The sequence below is a fragment of the Plutella xylostella genome, chromosome 9 (assembly GCF_932276165.1).
Source record: "Plutella xylostella chromosome 9, ilPluXylo3.1, whole genome shotgun sequence".
Classification (NCBI taxonomy): Eukaryota; Metazoa; Arthropoda; class Insecta; order Lepidoptera; family Plutellidae; genus Plutella; species Plutella xylostella.
The window spans coordinates 5,793,288-5,811,301 of NC_063989.1; the positions used below are offsets into that span (position 1 = coordinate 5,793,288).

Here is an 18,014-nt window from a genome sequence, read left to right on the forward strand (position 1 = left end):
TTTCTTATTGTTGAACTTTCGCGTTGTGATCGTTTGTTTGATTTTGTTGATTTTTATAAATGTTATGGAGCCACAACCTGGCCCTTCCCGGGAAGCACCCCCATCTAACAGAGCACAAGAGTCAGACTTTCTCTCTCCCAGAAAGAAGCGTCCTCGTGGTTCTTTTGCGCCTAACGTAAAGACCATCATTCTAAATATTTAAAAATATGATATAGAAAATTGTCCGGATACAACTGATGTTCAGACTCCTATTGAAAAAAGTACCCAGCCAAAAAAGGTTTGTGATCACTGACATGTCAAAAATTGATAACTGTCAGAATTCCGTGGGATAAAAGATTAGAGTTTAGAATGGTGCACGACCCCGCTCTCGATGCACGGAAAAGGACATTTATAAGCTCAAACTTAAATGTTTTTATATAAATATTAACTTATGTAGGATAAAATATGCTACCAGCGCCTTGGGGACTTTTGCGTCGGATGCGTTTAGGAACGGAAATTTACACATAGGGCCCTACCGAAATAACTTTGTGTTTAAAACATGTTTGGCGCTATCAAACGCCTGATAAATCTAATGAAAGTAACAAGTACTACGTACAACTGTTACTTCCATGGATAAATCTGTTTAATTTCATATTAAACTCTGTTTAAAGTTTTTTGCTGTTACTAATTAGTTATAAGTTTAGAATATGTTTTTGTAAATTCATCAGTTCCAATTTATGTATAACAAATTTTCAATAAAAAGGATATAATTGTAATGCATTTATTTATTTCAGTTCAATGTAAGTAATACAAGTAATTATCTGTCTACATAATCTATCCCAACTAACAAATTATTTAATAAGAATAAATACTATGTGTAAAACTATAAATAAAATAGGCCTTCCAGGTCGGATCCCTGTGGGCCCTCCTAATTTATACTGACGACATTGCCCCTCTGATCGCCAGACCCAGGCGCTGGAGGTGCGCCCGGCTCGTTTCTCACCAGAGACGTCTGCGGACCGGGACGTGACGTCCTTGAACTTTACTATGAATAAAAACGATGAAGTACCTACCTATAATATATTTTTTATGGACGTCAATATTTTCAAAAGTACTTTCCGTTCGGAAAAGCGTTCATTGTCTTGAAAACAGCATAAATGTCGGGTAATGGAGTAAAACGGGGCACGGCTCAGGATTTTCAAATTTTATTAAGACAACTTCTCGATAAAATATGTATGAATAAAATCCATATTACGCATAACAGCTTACTCCATTTTACTTCTGAACGCAACAGTAACTTTATTGTATGTCCAACTCAACCAATATTGATTAACTGGACACGCAATCGATGTAAATATATGTGTAAGTATATGACGTCCATAGAATATTACATTATTGTATGATCTTTTGAATTTTTGGCTCAGATCCATTGTATTACTTATACCTACTACTTAAGTAGTAACAAAATATTCTGTGTGTCTCTAGAGGTTGTATTATCTACTATGCCTACTTTGTAAATGGACCAACCAAATATGTTTTTATTGATTAGGGTACTTAAAATATTTTTCTTTTAGTTTTAGGTAAGTTTCAGTAATCCTTTACAAAATACAGTAAGTAGGTACTAGATCAATTTCGGTGGGAGGCAGCTGGGAGCTAGGTCACCCGTATATCAGCTGCTAGTTTGACAAGACGTGTCTCCAACTTCGATGCAGTCACGTCTGCCCTATTGATTATATCGGTTCTTGGACAGATGTGATGTGACTTATGGGGCCTACTGGACAGCCAACTGATTTATTTTACGTCTTATACTTAAATATTGTTGTAAACTGGTATAAAAAACCGACTTCAAAAAACCACTAAAATGTAAGAAATAATTTAAGGTTTACACAAATTCTACTCGTATGTGACAGTACAAATATACCTAAGCAGGAACTGTTCTCTTTTGATGTTGGTGCGGTGACAAAGTAATCTGAAGAAATATGGCACCAACTTCAAAAAAGAACAGTTCCTGCATAGGTATATTTGTACTGTCACATACGAGTAGAATTTGTGTAAACCTTAAATTATTTCTTACATTTTAGTGGTTTTTTGAAGTCGGTTTTTTAATTTTTTTAATTATTATTTTATTTTATATAGTTTTTAGTTTATTTGCAATATTTTTCAATCAAAAGTAAGGTGCAAATGATACCAAAAAGTCCTACTAATCAATACGAATCATTCAAGCCTAAACACGAAGTAGTTGCTATATACCGTTGAGGAGTTCCTCTGACTGCCTTCCGTTTCCATCATCAGATCAGCTCAAGGTCACAGTCATATTTTTTTGTTATAAGAACTATATTTACATTCTTAATTTCATTAGAATCGGTTAATATGTGCCCAAAATGGAAATTCATACCCTGTTTTTACCCCTTTACCCACCCTTGGGGGTGAGATAAAATTCTGAAAAAAAATGGGACCACCTGGGAGCTCAACCCAATACAACAAAAAAAGAATTTTCAAAATCGGTCCATAAACGGCGGAGTAATCGGTGAACATACATAAAAAAAAGATCCCGACGAATTGAGAACCTCCTCCTTTTTTTGAAGTCGGTTAATAAAATTAATTACTTAAAGAACCAAAATCCCTTATGTACGATAAAAAAACACACACACTCACGCCTTGTACTAATGTACTCCCTTGCGGGGTAGGCTAAGGTAGTTAATATAAAGCAAAAATGTAGTGAGCTATCAAATAAATCAAAAACAGCAACAAGTGTTTTGCGTGTGTAGAATTGAATTGTTGAACGGTTGTTTAACATAATAATTATAAATGTTTGACGTTTTAGATTAGGATCAGAATAAGTATAAATAAATAGTAGAAATAACGGTATTTAAGTTTGTGTGTTTGTGATTAGCTGATCAGATCCTATTTTATAAAGTATCGTTTAAGTTAATACGGAGATTAAGGAGGTTATGGACGTAGCATTAAGTATATTTAATTACCTTGTGGTCTATTTAAGTTTAACTAAGATATGTTATTATTATAAGTACACAGCTGTTGGTTTTCCACGGTTATCAACCCTAGACCAGCTCTTATCTTTAGCACCGACACACTAAGAAGAAAACAAGAAAATCGACAAATCAATGTGCAATATGTGCATTCAGAAATCGTATCCAAAAAGTATTCAACAAGTGAAGGGTCGTCAATTTCATGTTCTACCGTTAGCAGAGACATCGTAAAAGCATCGTATCTTGTTTATGTTTAAGACCTCAATATACATAAGGTATGTTCAAATCAAGTGAAATGTGATAGTCATATTCCGATGGTATAGGTACCGATCGATGCTATAAATAAATAATACAGTTTCTATTTCTGGTTCTCTTGAATGGTAGGCATATTAATGTATATCCTCAAGGTGTAAGCTTGAACTGTGGCGTGAACAATTTTCCACCAGGATAATCTTATGTTAAAGATATTTTAGGCATTTTATATTGCGTGCCCGAATTTGGAGTAGTTGTAGGCAGAGGGCTAATTATTTAGCACTCTGGCTCTACCACACCAGGGAGAACAAACCTGGTGATTGTCTATGTTTATCTAATTGTGAAAAAAGGTAAATTTTCGCTCAAGGCCATCTCAGAGGGACAGCAGAAGGAAGAGCAGTCATGCAAACGGTTACGTTTAATGCAACTAGATAGAGATCTGATGTGATAAGCGCAGCCGTGGTGCAATTCCTGAGCAATTGCCTTTAAAGTCACGCGTGTCACAGTCATAACGACTAATAACGCCATAAAAATTGATACAATTTTGGAATGAATTCTAACACTAGATTTGAAAGGCACGTGGTCGAACACTACTAGCCTTTTCGAAATTTCTTATTTTCTTCAAAGTTCCCCCGCTACGACACCGCTACGCGTAGTAAGGCGTAGCAGACTACGGCGCGGCAGGGCGGCCGGTATGGTGGGGCGGGCGAAGTAAGCTAACTCGCAACTTGCACCCGTTTTGATTTATATGTATGTATTAGTTCCCAAGGTATGTATATCTTATGTTGTTATGACCGTATTGGTCATATAAAAGTCTATGTGTTAATTATATTTCGATTATTGTATAAATATGGTTGGGAGCGATTTCGTAGCTTGGACGTAGCAATGTACAAACCTCTATACTAGAATTTTCAGTTGTAATTCAGTACAATTCAGGAATGTCTAACCGCTAACGCTGTTGTAGCTGTATTGAAAAAGGCGATTGCACCCTTAATTATGCAACGAGGCTAAATGGCGTGTATATTTTTTAATGCTTAGCGCGGTGTGCAAGTGGCAGGTTTTAAATTAATTTAGCACAGTGATCCGGGCATTATGTGACTATTTTCGCTTATTAGGTAATATTTGTTATAGTTAGTATGAGCTGAAATTATTTTAGGCATTTGCTAGTTAGGGTTGCGAATCGAATTGAAACATCTAAATAGATATGTAAAAAAGATATCTGAAAGAAAGCCAATAAAGAGACTCGGTGCCGACGAAAACTGAACAATCCAACAGCTTATCAGCGTATTCGGTTTTCCTGAAAGGAACATGCAAAAATGCCATTCATCACCCTATTCACAGCTCACATCGTGATTAATAAGAGTTGACACGTTTGCGAAAAAATGGGCCAAGGGAAATGAATTTTGAACCTTATTTAATGTGGAGCAGTTTTAAGTGAAACGCTGCAGTGCAGTTACCGGCAATGCAGTAGGGAGGGATTTGCCCGCTATGTTTTCATGAGTATTTTTTAATGTGGAACAATAGGGCATTGGTATCGATTCTGAAGGGCACAGTCTAATTTTAACGCTGTCAAAAAACGCTTACATTCTCTCTAAATTTATTTGGCATTCTGAAGGCACCGTTTATCTCCAAAATTAGAGACGTCACTTTAAATTTTGAATCTGACAGCGTTAAAACTATTCAACTTAGGTTAGATGGTCGAATTGGTATTCTGAAGGTGCCATTTTTAGCGCTGTCAACTTAAAATTAGCAACTTTCTTCCTAAATTTAAAAGGGGTCTAAACAGGTGCCTGTTAAAATTATACTAAAATTTCTAAAAGTAAAACCGTGAAATATATGGGAAATTGTTCTTGTAGGTGCATAAATATGGATTTAACTTAGAGCTGATGTGTTGTTTAAGCATGTAAAGCTAATTGCAACGACGCTAACTTATTATTTTTTGCGAAACCACGATGTGAAAGTGACTCTGTTTTGTCATATTATTATTTAAGATCTTTGGACTGAATGACTGAAAAATGTGTTACTGACAAGGTAGGCATGAACCGGGTTGCTTAAAACAACTAAAGTTATAGTTCTAGGTCTAAAAAATAATCAACACACCTACCGATCTACTTCAGGATTACACTAGTCCTAACACCTCGGCTTTCCTCTTCCAAACGGACCGGCTCTACATACATGAGGAACACCTTAACCTTAACTCACCTACCTGTGTACCTATCTAACTCTCTACTTACCCCTTTCAACTTGTAAGAATATTTTACTCAAAGTGGTCTCTACATAGCTCAAATATTTAACTACCTATTTTGTTACAGGAAAAAACAAGTTATACCTACCTAGGTTACCTTTTATCTGAAAAATATGCCTAACTTTAAGAAACTATATAGGTACTTACTACTATACTATTACTTTTTATGAAAGAAGAAATACATTTTATGGACGTAAAACTTTATTTGGGTGAATAACACACACAACACACACTGGTTGAGTAATTTTTCTGACACCAATACTTATACACTAATTGCTTGATTTAATTTCTGTATCTTATTTCCATTATCCTTCTAGTTAGTAGGTAGGTAACTAGGTGGTCTGATGGTCGTTTTAGTATTGTTGTCCCGGAGAGGAATTAATATCTTGTATCCAGCGTTTTATGTTTAGTTTATGGGTGTGGTTGATTTTTCATTTTCTTTGTTGTTGTCACTGAAAAATAAAGTAAGTATAGGTAATGTAATGTTCCATCGATGCCGAAACATTAACTATTTCGCAAATAATGAATTTAAACTACGACTGGATGTTCCGAGGGATTTGTTGCGCTTTGGAAGGGTTTTCCCGTGGGATTTTTGGAAAAGTTGTCTATTAAATCATTCAGGGTGTCGGCTAACTTCGTGCCAAGCTTCGTTGTACCGATTTCGGATCACAGAATAATCAAGATAATTATTCTGAGTGTAGGTGAGCCTTAATATTGATATCGGCGAGTGGAGGGTAGAGGATAATATCCACGTAAGCGAGCAGCGCGTGGGCACTTTTCACTTTTTTGTGAGCAGCCGTGGTGAGCAGACGGTCAGATGGAGGGAGTGATCGGTGCCGTGGGAGCTTGAGGACCAGGCGCGTGGAGCCGAGGCGGAACACCGTGTGCGAAGCTAAGTCACCTTTCTACTCGTATTTACTTTTTGTCTCTCGTATATGATTGAGAAGTTATACCTACACTTTATTTCTTGAAGGACGCTAACCCACGGCTGCAATTTCCATCACACTGGTATAGGGATTAGATAGGTACTTACACTAAAGGTCCCCTACCTCGCTCATTCGGTATTTAGCTAGCTAGAGAAAACCTACACATTACACACCACACAATTAAATGTAAATGTGGGATTAATTCCCTAGCTTTGGTTCAGCATATTTTAGTTTAGAATAGGGACTTCTGGATAGACACAAATAGGCAGGTAACTTCATGGTTAGGATGGGGAAAGTAGTTACTTTATCATAAATAATAAACTAAATAATATCTGAGGCTTCCAGCGGAGGGCAGATGCGGGCTGGTGATGATGATGATGATGATGATTATCAAATAAACAAAACCTGACAATAAATCTCACTTCAGAAATAATAAATTCTTATCAAATAAAAAAGTATACACCTACCTTCAAATTTGTTCTATGGTTCTTTGTTCAAATTATTGATTTTTCATTAGGTAAATATATACTTCTATAGAATCTATGCTATAGTAATTATTCAAAGAATAAAGTAGATACATACTTAAATAAACTTTTCAAAGATGATTTATTGTAGTATCTATATGGCAGAGAAGATTATTTGACTTTGAGTTTAAAAACAAGTAACAGCGCAGGGAAAGAATTGATTGACGGAGAAATTTACTCTAATAAGTGTCAAGATATCACAAATAAGGGTCCTAGATACTTAAACTAAATCATTTCTGGTCCTATATTGCTCAATAAATACAAATGGCTTGAAGGTAGATCAGATTCCTGTCCAATTTGCATATTTTCAGAAAGTTATGTAAATTCTTACCCATAGAAGTGTTTGTTTCCTTGTTAAATCAATAAATTCTAATGTAAATAAAGATAGCATGGATATAGTAGGAATAAAGTTAGCTAGGATATATTTATTACAACTATTTATAATATATTTGAATAAGTTTATATAATATTCACTATTTCATAACAATTATCCTATATTCCAATAAGATCAAAGAATATTCACTATTTCATATTATATATTTAATCTTTTAAAATAATACCTAAATCACTTCCCACTTGGCTACAAAATTAGAGTCATATTATTATATTTTCAAATACTTATCTATTATGAAATTCATGATTTAATAAAGTTACTATACTGTAAATTATTGAACTATTCTAGTTTCAATTAATTTATGATTATAAATATGATTGTCCCTTTAGCTTTGACAACATGTATTCATGTTGATTTATTTACATGAAATAAATATAAAACATGTAAATATATAAGGTTAGGAGCAAGGGAAGTGATTAATAAGTTGGTCGGAGGAATGTCCAAGTCAATGGTTGTGTTCCACGAGGGCTCCGATTGAATATTTGCTATTATTTATGTATTTTAGAGTCTTATATATTGATTCAATCGGGTGTAGTGATCAAGGCCTACAAAGCGTATGGAGGGGCTTCCCTTATTAACCAACACCAAAAAACATTATTATCTATATTATTATCTTTATGTACTTACCTGTAAATATGTATTTATCATTCAAATAAAAGTTATACGTTAAAGTTGTAGTAAGTATATAGGTCAGTAATTTTAGGCAGGTAGTTAGGAAGGTTGTATTCAATTCACATTCATAGTTTTATTAAATTCGTTAGCTTTCGTTTATTGGGTTACACTACACAACGTAGGGGTTCACTGGATGTTTCATGGCCACACTAAAGCAGTATTTGTTTCACTCTTATTTCACTCAACTTAGTTTTGTTAGATGTTTTCAAATATCTTCTAGTAAATCCATTAGGTAGGTAGGAGTTAAGTAGGCAGGCGGTAGGGCGAAACGTTACAATTTGGTGCCGTGACCAGGATGCTTCATATCTTCATGTTAGATGTCAGGCAGCTAGTTTTCTGTTATTTTATCTGAAATTTTACAAGTAAATTTGATTAAGATAGTACTTATTTACAAATAAATCACAATATTGAACACTCTTTTGCATAGTATATAGGTAACTTACGTTTGTCTCGAAAAAACATTAAGGTTTGTTGTTTGCCTTTGCGATTAGTAAGTAAATATTTACTCAATATGGCAGTTTTCACATAAAGGCATTTCTGTGTTATATGTTATGTTATAAGAAAGTTCCAAAAGTTAGTTTTTGTTGGAAAAACTTTATACAGCATTGCACCACAAACAATAAAAGACAAAAGGTTATTTTTTTTAACAGATTAACTTTTATTGCGTCACAGACAAGTATAATATTTGGCAGTGTGCTGTGTGCATTATTTTACATTCATGTCGGCACAAAATCACTGCAAGTTATATTTTTTAAATTTACTTATACTTTCAATAATATGTTTACGTTATAATAAGTCTCTTGCATTTTGTTCGTAATGATTTGTTACATACTAGGGGTAGGAAAGTGATTATATCCTTGATATAATCACAATTTGTTGCCGTGGAGTGATCGAACTTATAAACGAGAGAGCTATTTGTCATGAAAAAGGAAGCGCAAGAGGCTAGGTTTTGTATTGGAACGGAGCGTAATTAGGGAAGCATTTGATAGATAGGTAGGTAGTTGATAAAGTTAGAAAGAGGATTTGGATATTGAAATTAATCCATTTATTAAAATTTACTTAATAAGTAGGGGTTGTAGTGATGTTATGTAGCTCATTAAAGAATTACAAAAGATTAGGGGTTGTATAAGGCTATGCTCCTCTTGGAGTGAGTAATAATCATCATCATCAGGGATTGTATAATATAATGGATTCTTATTCAGGACATTATCTATAAAATTTAATAGGTAGATTCTTACCTCTAAAGATAGGTAATAACATAAAAAAATAGTTGTATAAAGACTGATTTATCTGTAGATAGGTCATATTAGTGTTGCTCTGAATCATTATGAACGGTCTCTCTGATTATGTAGCTGTATGTAGGGAATTATTAGTGAATAGGGGTTGTAGGTAAAATAATGATATGGTCTTATTTTAGGTAAAAGCAGTAAATTTATTAAAATAAAAATTTATAAAAAGAAACAAATGTAGCGAAAAGACGGCGCATTTTAGTCCTTATGAACAACCTGAAATGATTAGAATAGATAAAGAAATTCTGGCCTAGGTAGATGAGGGGTGGGGATTTTGGTCTGGAGGTGCGGTCGGCTGCATCGGTGGATCGGGGAGTTTGCGTGGCAGGGCTTGTATGATTGGTGCTGGATTGGACTGGCCTGGTTGGGGGGGGATCGGTAGTTATAGCAACTAGTCTATAATTATTAATCATCCTTTTGGCTGGGTTGGTTCAGTTTGGTATTGGTTGTATGAGTTTTGTTGTGCGGGTTCTTTGGTTTGTTGATGTGGTTGATTGTGCTTCTGGATCGGATCTTTGCTTGTCATCGACTAGGTGCTTAAAAACTAGGCTCTTAAATTATTATACTTGAAAGTTTGAAAGAGTAGATATATTATACGACATTGATCATAGGAGTTGGGATAGAACTGTAACACCATCTATGCTAACATGCTAACTTAGAGTAACCGGAAAAGTCCAAATGTCTAATTATCAGATTCTAGAGAGCCAATTAGTAACAGATGTTATCAGACATTTCCCTAAACAAATACAAGTATGAGTTACAGTTAATAAAGAAAAGAAAATATAACAATAATATCATTTGAAAAAAATAGTGATGAAAGCCTAGCGGTCAGACATAACAATAAATTTAGAAAACGATTAATGTAGAACAAGTTACTGTTGTTGATAAAGTGTTAGACCAGGTAAAGTAGACTAGGAGCTTGATTGTAATCTTTTATCCAAAATGATTTAGTATTAATATTATTATATTCTTTGTAAGTTAAGAATTATGTGGGTAGTTTAGTTGTTCTCATTTTGAGTGCCATTGCAATCCGCTTCTTCACCTGAGTCAGGATGTTTACTTCATATAGTCTCAGAGTTTAGTTGTCAAATATAGAACATCATCATCATCAGCATTCAAAAAGTATGTCATATCCTGAAAAGAAAAATAGAATTTAATTAAAAAAGCTGGGTATTATGAGGATTTACATAATTCAGGAAAAGACTATTTAGTTCAATATAAATTGAGTAGACTAATAGGGTACTACATTTAGGGAATGGTTTTATGATAGGTAATCAATATTGGATCTACAGGGGTTTAATTTTCATAGCAGTCTAACAAAATCTAAGTACATGCAGTATAAATAAAAAAAAGTGTATTACAATATGTAGAAAAAATTGGTACTTACTTATTGAAGAATAGTAACTTTGGTCTATAAGTAGTGAGGCATTATGAATGTTTTGTCACAGTGGATGGTTTGATCAGTGGTTTATCATGGGTTTTAGTTCAACAAAGAGTGTAGTTGGGTTTGCATTGTTATGTTTGGTCCTGAAATAAAACAAATAATGATATAGGTATAATTCAAATAAAATTATGTAAATATAGGAGTTGGAGACCAAATGATTAGGATAGGTACTTATTTAAAAGGTGAGGGGTTGACAATAAGTTAAAATATGTTGGTTAGTCTTGTCAGTATCAATTAAAAACTGTATGGGGGATAATTAACTGAGTTAGATTTTTATAACAATAGATCTATTATAAACACAAGATCCGTAAAACAGAGCTATTGTATGTATAAATAACTAACAATTCAGAGGTTGTTTATTTTGAATCACGATAATTTGGGCATGAGGACTTAGTTTAGTAGCATGCATACAGGGTATTTGAAAGAATAATGACACTTACCTGTAAGATTCATTCATTATTTTAGAGTTTCGTAAGTTTAATCGGGTAAACTTTAGATTTCTTCGTGCGATCGATGTTGTTGAACACAACGACGCATGCTTTTGTTTGTTTTGTTTAGTGCGAAAAAAAAAAACAGGTTAAGGTTATGTCAGGTTGACATTGACAGTTTAGTTTTAATAAATTTGACAGTTAGACAGGTAAGGCACATTTACACAAACAGCCTAGAATAAGGATAATGGAGACCGTGTTTTTCAAATAGGGGTTGTGAAGGAGAGTTGTAATATCTCAGAAAAAAATTTTTTGTTACCTAGTAACATTATTTTCGACTTAGGTAGTTACTGAGGGTAGAAAATGGTTGAAGTAGAAGTAGTAGTTAGACATATTTGATAAAATAAATAGTGTATTAGTGTAATAGGTTGTAGAAAAAAAAACTAGATGGCGGTATTTTAATGTTTTGGTATCGATGGAATATTGGGGTGGATTTGTCTGTTACATGAGAGTAGGAACTTTCAATTTTGGTAAAATTGATCTGATATAATTTTCTTTTACAGAGAAAACAAAAGGGTAGGGTATTTACATAGCCATTTCCCGGGGATTATGTCGTGATTATAATGTTTCGAAAAATTGAAAGGGCAAAGAATGTGGAAGGAAGAAAACTACTTTAAACGTCATTTTAAAGTCTGAATGATAAGAATGTTAAAGGTTCCTGGCCAGGTCTTACATAGTTGATTAAAGGATGTTGAAGAATGAAGTTTTACTTATTTAATATTGAGTGCGATTTATAATCATGACAAATACAACTGGGAAATGAAGGGTTTATTGATACTTCGTTCAGACACACACACACACATTTATAAGGGAAACTTTGGTATATTGTTTCTGTAAAACTTGATTGAGTAGTTACCTATTATAAAGGTACTTATTTAGCTAAAAAAGAAATTTATTCCAAAAGTTACCTTTATTTCACAAATATTTTCCAAATGATCAACTAATGTAGATACAAGAATTATTGCTACTTATGTAATAAGTATTTTAATAAAAAATTAAAAATAATAATACTGAGTAAAATCTTAAAAGGAAAAAAAAAAGATTTTTATAAAAAAAATAGTTAACTTCATTTTAAAACTACTAACTTAATAATATGTGGGGACATCTCACACACGGCCATCCGACCCTATATTAGGCAGAGCCTGCAATATGGGTATAATATCGGACCGTCAGTTAGTAGTGTGCAAATTGGTTCAAGTAATTTACACACCATACACTCTTAGTCTTGCTTTTGTAGTAAATTGGCGAAGAAAGGCGGTTCTACTCGGGCACAAACGTGGTACAAACGCTTTAGTCGATTTATTATTGAAGTTAGCTATGCACGCATTAACACATGAGACGTCTATACAGGCTATAGATGTTTTTACAAAGTACCTTTTACAGACTCCACACGACACACTACACTTTACACAAAAAAAAACAATTACTTTGAAACAATTTGCTTAGAAAAATATCTACATAACAAAAGTTGATCATGACGGAAAACAAATACACTTTACACCAAAAACACATTCTGATCGAAGTGTAAATAAACTAGATGTATTTTCTTTTCAATTTAGGTAGGTAAGTGATAGAAAAGAAAATTAATAATTAGATACATGATATTTTATTGATTAATCAGTGGGGAGGAAGAAGGCCTTGATGTTTATTAGAGTGGCGTGAATCAGAGAAAGAGGATGAGAGTTGTGGTGAATTGAATATCTAAGAACCTACCTATGTATTGAAAAAAAATTATACCTACAATCATATAGTTAAGTGAAAGTGGCTTTAGTAAAATATCATGGCTGTTCTCCTGCACTGAAGGAAAGATTCCGATTTCACCTTAATCACACAACACTATACAAAAGAGAATATTTATGAAGATTTTGGTGTTAGGTTAGGACAGCATAGTCAAATTATACTGTTGTATGTACAGTATCTTCATAATATTCTATACTCAACATGTACTTACTTAAAGAAAAAAAATACATTATTTTCAACACAAAAATTTGTCATTTTGCTGGATTGGAGAGGGATTGAAAAGTTGTGAATCAGTTGTAAACATGAATGCAATAATGGTTCACAATAATAATTCTCTTTCTAGTTTTGGTAAAATGATACTTGATATTTCTACACTCTACATCAAGCTCGGAGATTGGTGGACATTGTTCCTGGGGATTGTTAGAATGAGACTTGAACTTTATTAATTTCTATTGATGATGCATCGTCGAAAACATAGGGCGTGGGAGAGTTCGTGCTCTAAGAGGGCGTGTTAAAGATGCTACAGAATTCTTAAAAATAAATTTAAGGTTCTGTGGTTTCTCATTTAGCATTGGATCCTTCTGATCGACAGGGTATCCCCTTGTTCCCGGTTTATTGGAGCATGAATAATCTACTAAGTATTCGATCAATAGTTATGTAAATAATAAATAATAATAGGGATGGTCGTTGATTTTTGATAATTTCTGGGGATCTTGTTGGCTAATCATCTGAGTCATTTTACACTCACACACACAGACATATTGAGGTGATGATCGGAATTTCCTTTTACAAATTTTTCATCGTTTAAATTCTATGAATTTGATATTTGCGAAAATAAAGGGTGGTGTATATTATTGTGTATATTTTTTCCATATCTCAATTATATAATATACTTGCGATACTACAAAAATATAAGGGGTTGAATGTAATGTTCCATCGATGCCGAAACATTAACTATTTCGCAAATAATGAATTTAAACTACGACTGGATGTTCCGAGGGATTTGTTGCGCTTTGGAAGGGTTTTCCCGTGGGATTTTTGGAAAAGTTGTCTATTAAATCATTCAGGGTGTCGGCTAACTTCGTGCCAAGCTTCGTTGTACCGATTTCGGATCACAGAATAATCAAGATAATTATTCTGAGTGTAGGTGAGCCTTAATATTGATATCGGCGAGTGGAGGGTAGAGGATAATATCCACGTAAGCGAGCAGCGCGTGGGCACTTTTCACTTTTTTGTGAGCAGCCGTGGTGAGCAGACGGTCAGATGGAGGGAGTGATCGGTGCCGTGGGAGCTTGAGGACCAGGCGCGTGGAGCCGAGGCGGAACACCGTGTGCGAAGCTAAGTCACCTTTCTACTCGTATTTACTTTTTGTCTCTCGTATATGATTGAGAAGTTATACCTACACTTTATTTCTTGAAGGACGCTAACCCACGGCTGCAATTTCCATCACACTGGTATAGGGATTAGATAGGTACTTACACTAAAGGTCCCCTACCTCGCTCATTCGGTATTTAGCTAGCTAGAGAAAACCTACACATTACACACCACACAATTAAATGTAAATGTGGGATTAATTCCCTAGCTTTGGTTCAGCATATTTTAGTTTAGAATAGGGACTTCTGGATAGACACAAATAGGCAGGTAACTTCATGGTTAGGATGGGGAAAGTAGTTACTTTATCATAAATAATAAACTAAATAATATCTGAGGCTTCCAGCGGAGGGCAGATGCGGGCTGGTGATGATGATGATGATGATGATTATCAAATAAACAAAACCTGACAATAAATCTCACTTCAGAAATAATAAATTCTTATCAAATAAAAAAGTATACACCTACCTTCAAATTTGTTCTATGGTTCTTTGTTCAAATTATTGATTTTTCATTAGGTAAATATATACTTCTATAGAATCTATGCTATAGTAATTATTCAAAGAATAAAGTAGATACATACTTAAATAAACTTTTCAAAGATGATTTATTGTAGTATCTATATGGCAGAGAAGATTATTTGACTTTGAGTTTAAAAACAAGTAACAGCGCAGGGAAAGAATTGATTGACGGAGAAATTTACTCTAATAAGTGTCAAGATATCACAAATAAGGGTCCTAGATACTTAAACTAAATCATTTCTGGTCCTATATTGCTCAATAAATACAAATGGCTTGAAGGTAGATCAGATTCCTGTCCAATTTGCATATTTTCAGAAAGTTATGTAAATTCTTACCCATAGAAGTGTTTGTTTCCTTGTTAAATCAATAAATTCTAATGTAAATAAAGATAGCATGGATATAGTAGGAATAAAGTTAGCTAGGATATATTTATTACAACTATTTATAATATATTTGAATAAGTTTATATAATATTCACTATTTCATAACAATTATCCTATATTCCAATAAGATCAAAGAATATTCACTATTTCATATTATATATTTAATCTTTTAAAATAATACCTAAATCACTTCCCACTTGGCTACAAAATTAGAGTCATATTATTATATTTTCAAATACTTATCTATTATGAAATTCATGATTTAATAAAGTTACTATACTGTAAATTATTGAACTATTCTAGTTTCAATTAATTTATGATTATAAATATGATTGTCCCTTTAGCTTTGACAACATGTATTCATGTTGATTTATTTACATGAAATAAATATAAAACATGTAAATATATAAGGTTAGGAGCAAGGGAAGTGATTAATAAGTTGGTCGGAGGAATGTCCAAGTCAATGGTTGTGTTCCACGAGGGCTCCGATTGAATATTTGCTATTATTTATGTATTTTAGAGTCTTATATATTGATTCAATCGGGTGTAGTGATCAAGGCCTACAAAGCGTATGGAGGGGCTTCCCTTATTAACCAACACCAAAAAACATTATTATCTATATTATTATCTTTATGTACTTACCTGTAAATATGTATTTATCATTCAAATAAAAGTTATACGTTAAAGTTGTAGTAAGTATATAGGTCAGTAATTTTAGGCAGGTAGTTAGGAAGGTTGTATTCAATTCACATTCATAGTTTTATTAAATTCGTTAGCTTTCGTTTATTGGGTTACACTACACAACGTAGGGGTTCACTGGATGTTTCATGGCCACACTAAAGCAGTATTTGTTTCACTCTTATTTCACTCAACTTAGTTTTGTTAGATGTTTTCAAATATCTTCTAGTAAATCCATTAGGTAGGTAGGAGTTAAGTAGGCAGGCGGTAGGGCGAAACGTTACAGTAAGTTGTATGGATAGTTGACAGAATAAGCTTATCCTTATAGGTACCTATTTACACAAAACTTTAAATAATAGAAACGAAAACACAAGAACACAAACATAAATAACCAGATAGTTAATAACCAGATGCCCAACTGATAAAAATATTTCCTTAGATTTTACGTAGGTTACTTCCTAAAATAAATCGTAAACTTGCACACAAACCTTATCGATTTTACAATTGCATATTGCAAACACAAACATAATAATTTATAATAGATGTTTGTTTTGTATTGTAAAGACTTAACAAAAATACTTTAAAAAAATAGCGGCAAACTTTTCGGCGGAAAATTCAATATGGCGGCGGCCGGCGATGGCGTCGCGCCGGCGCGCCTCTCTTGCTGTCCAGCGCGCATGCGCCATAGAGATGTACCTAGTGCAATGTTACTTGCTTCCGAACTATGCTTAAATGAAAAAATAATCGATGCTGGATCGATTCCTGGGTAGGTACTTTTATTATAATCATATGCGTTTTTGGTAAATATAAATACGTACACATCGAAAATACTTAAGTAAGTACCTACTGATAAGGTATTTGTGCTTTTGTAAGTATTCGATACTTTTCATATTCTTATATGAATATCATCCCTTACACAGTCATCTACTTAAGTATATAACGTAACATCATTATCAACTATTAAACATTTAAGTAAGTAAGCAAGTACTTACATTAAATATCGTGGATAACACATAGATGTAGAACTTAGTACCTACTTACATACTTTACTGAAAAACTATTGTTTAAAATATTCTAGTGCAATAATCGATTATATTCGATTATTCTCACTATTTTATCAACTTACCCCATCTCTACTCTATTATATTTTTTTAAATCACTCGGAAATGTCCATAGAACACCATAGAAGCATTTTCTAGCCAGAGTTACCAGTTGCAATAATGAATTATGAATATGTTACATCAATATTTGAAATTATCACCAAAACCAATATAAATGAAGGGTATTTAATCCTTTTCATTATTTTCAACTACTATTTAGGATAATTAAATTTATTTGGAGTACTTTAAGGTTTAAAAAGTTATTCGATATTTTCGATTGTAATATCCTTAAGTACATGGCCACACTCATTTTAAAGACGTCAAATGAGCCTTCTAAATTTAGTTGGCCGTTAAAATCGTTGCCTTCAGAATAGCAAAAATTAGCGCTGTCAGTTAAATTTAGAGATTTTAGCTCATTTTAAAATTAGGAAGTGCGCCCTTCAGAATCGGTACCATTGTTCGCTTAAACGATACTTGGTGATGGGAACAAAGCGAGTCGAGAGCGAAGTGAGCGAATCGCCGTGTTTGTGTTCGCTCCACGCCAGAGCGAAGCGTCTGACGCACCCTGGACTGTCTAGATATGTAGGTTATATAGGGCAAAAGTGGCGGCATCTGTTATTGTCATATTTAGTTCATAAATAAAAGAACAACCTACGAGCTGCAGGGTTTAAAACAAAATCTTGTGATTTGTGTAGAGCACGTAGTATTTCAGAAGTATTGAAAACAATTCCTAGATAAATCATCACCTACCCTTTTATATATGCAGATTAATATATATTATCCTATACTCACAAAAGAAGCATTTCAAAATTACATAAATATAAAAAAAAAAAAATGTAAATCAGCCGAATGATTGCGACCTAGTTTTCAATAGTTAGTAGCTAGCTATTTTGCAACCTAACCATAAACCACCAATCAAGTTTCAGGTGTTCAGAGCCTTAGTTTGGTGGCTAAAAGAGATTATCGCCTGACCTTCTGGTAAAAACCCGATTCAATTCGTGCCTTGGTCGTCTGGCAGGTA

General features: G+C 33.6%; 1 protein-coding gene and 1 long non-coding RNA gene across 3 annotated transcripts in view; one reads left to right on the forward strand and one right to left on the reverse strand.

The window, feature by feature from the left end:
• LOC105383335 overlaps positions 1–18,014 on the reverse strand; it is a 49,077-nt gene that overhangs the window by 26,233 nt on the left and 4,830 nt on the right. The gene's annotated exons all lie outside the window — the stretch shown is intronic.
• LOC125488935 lies at positions 5,244–16,232 on the forward strand. The gene is made up of 2 exons (XR_007266614.1): positions 5,244–5,942; positions 16,184–16,232. It is a non-coding gene; the product is annotated as an uncharacterized LOC125488935 (long non-coding RNA).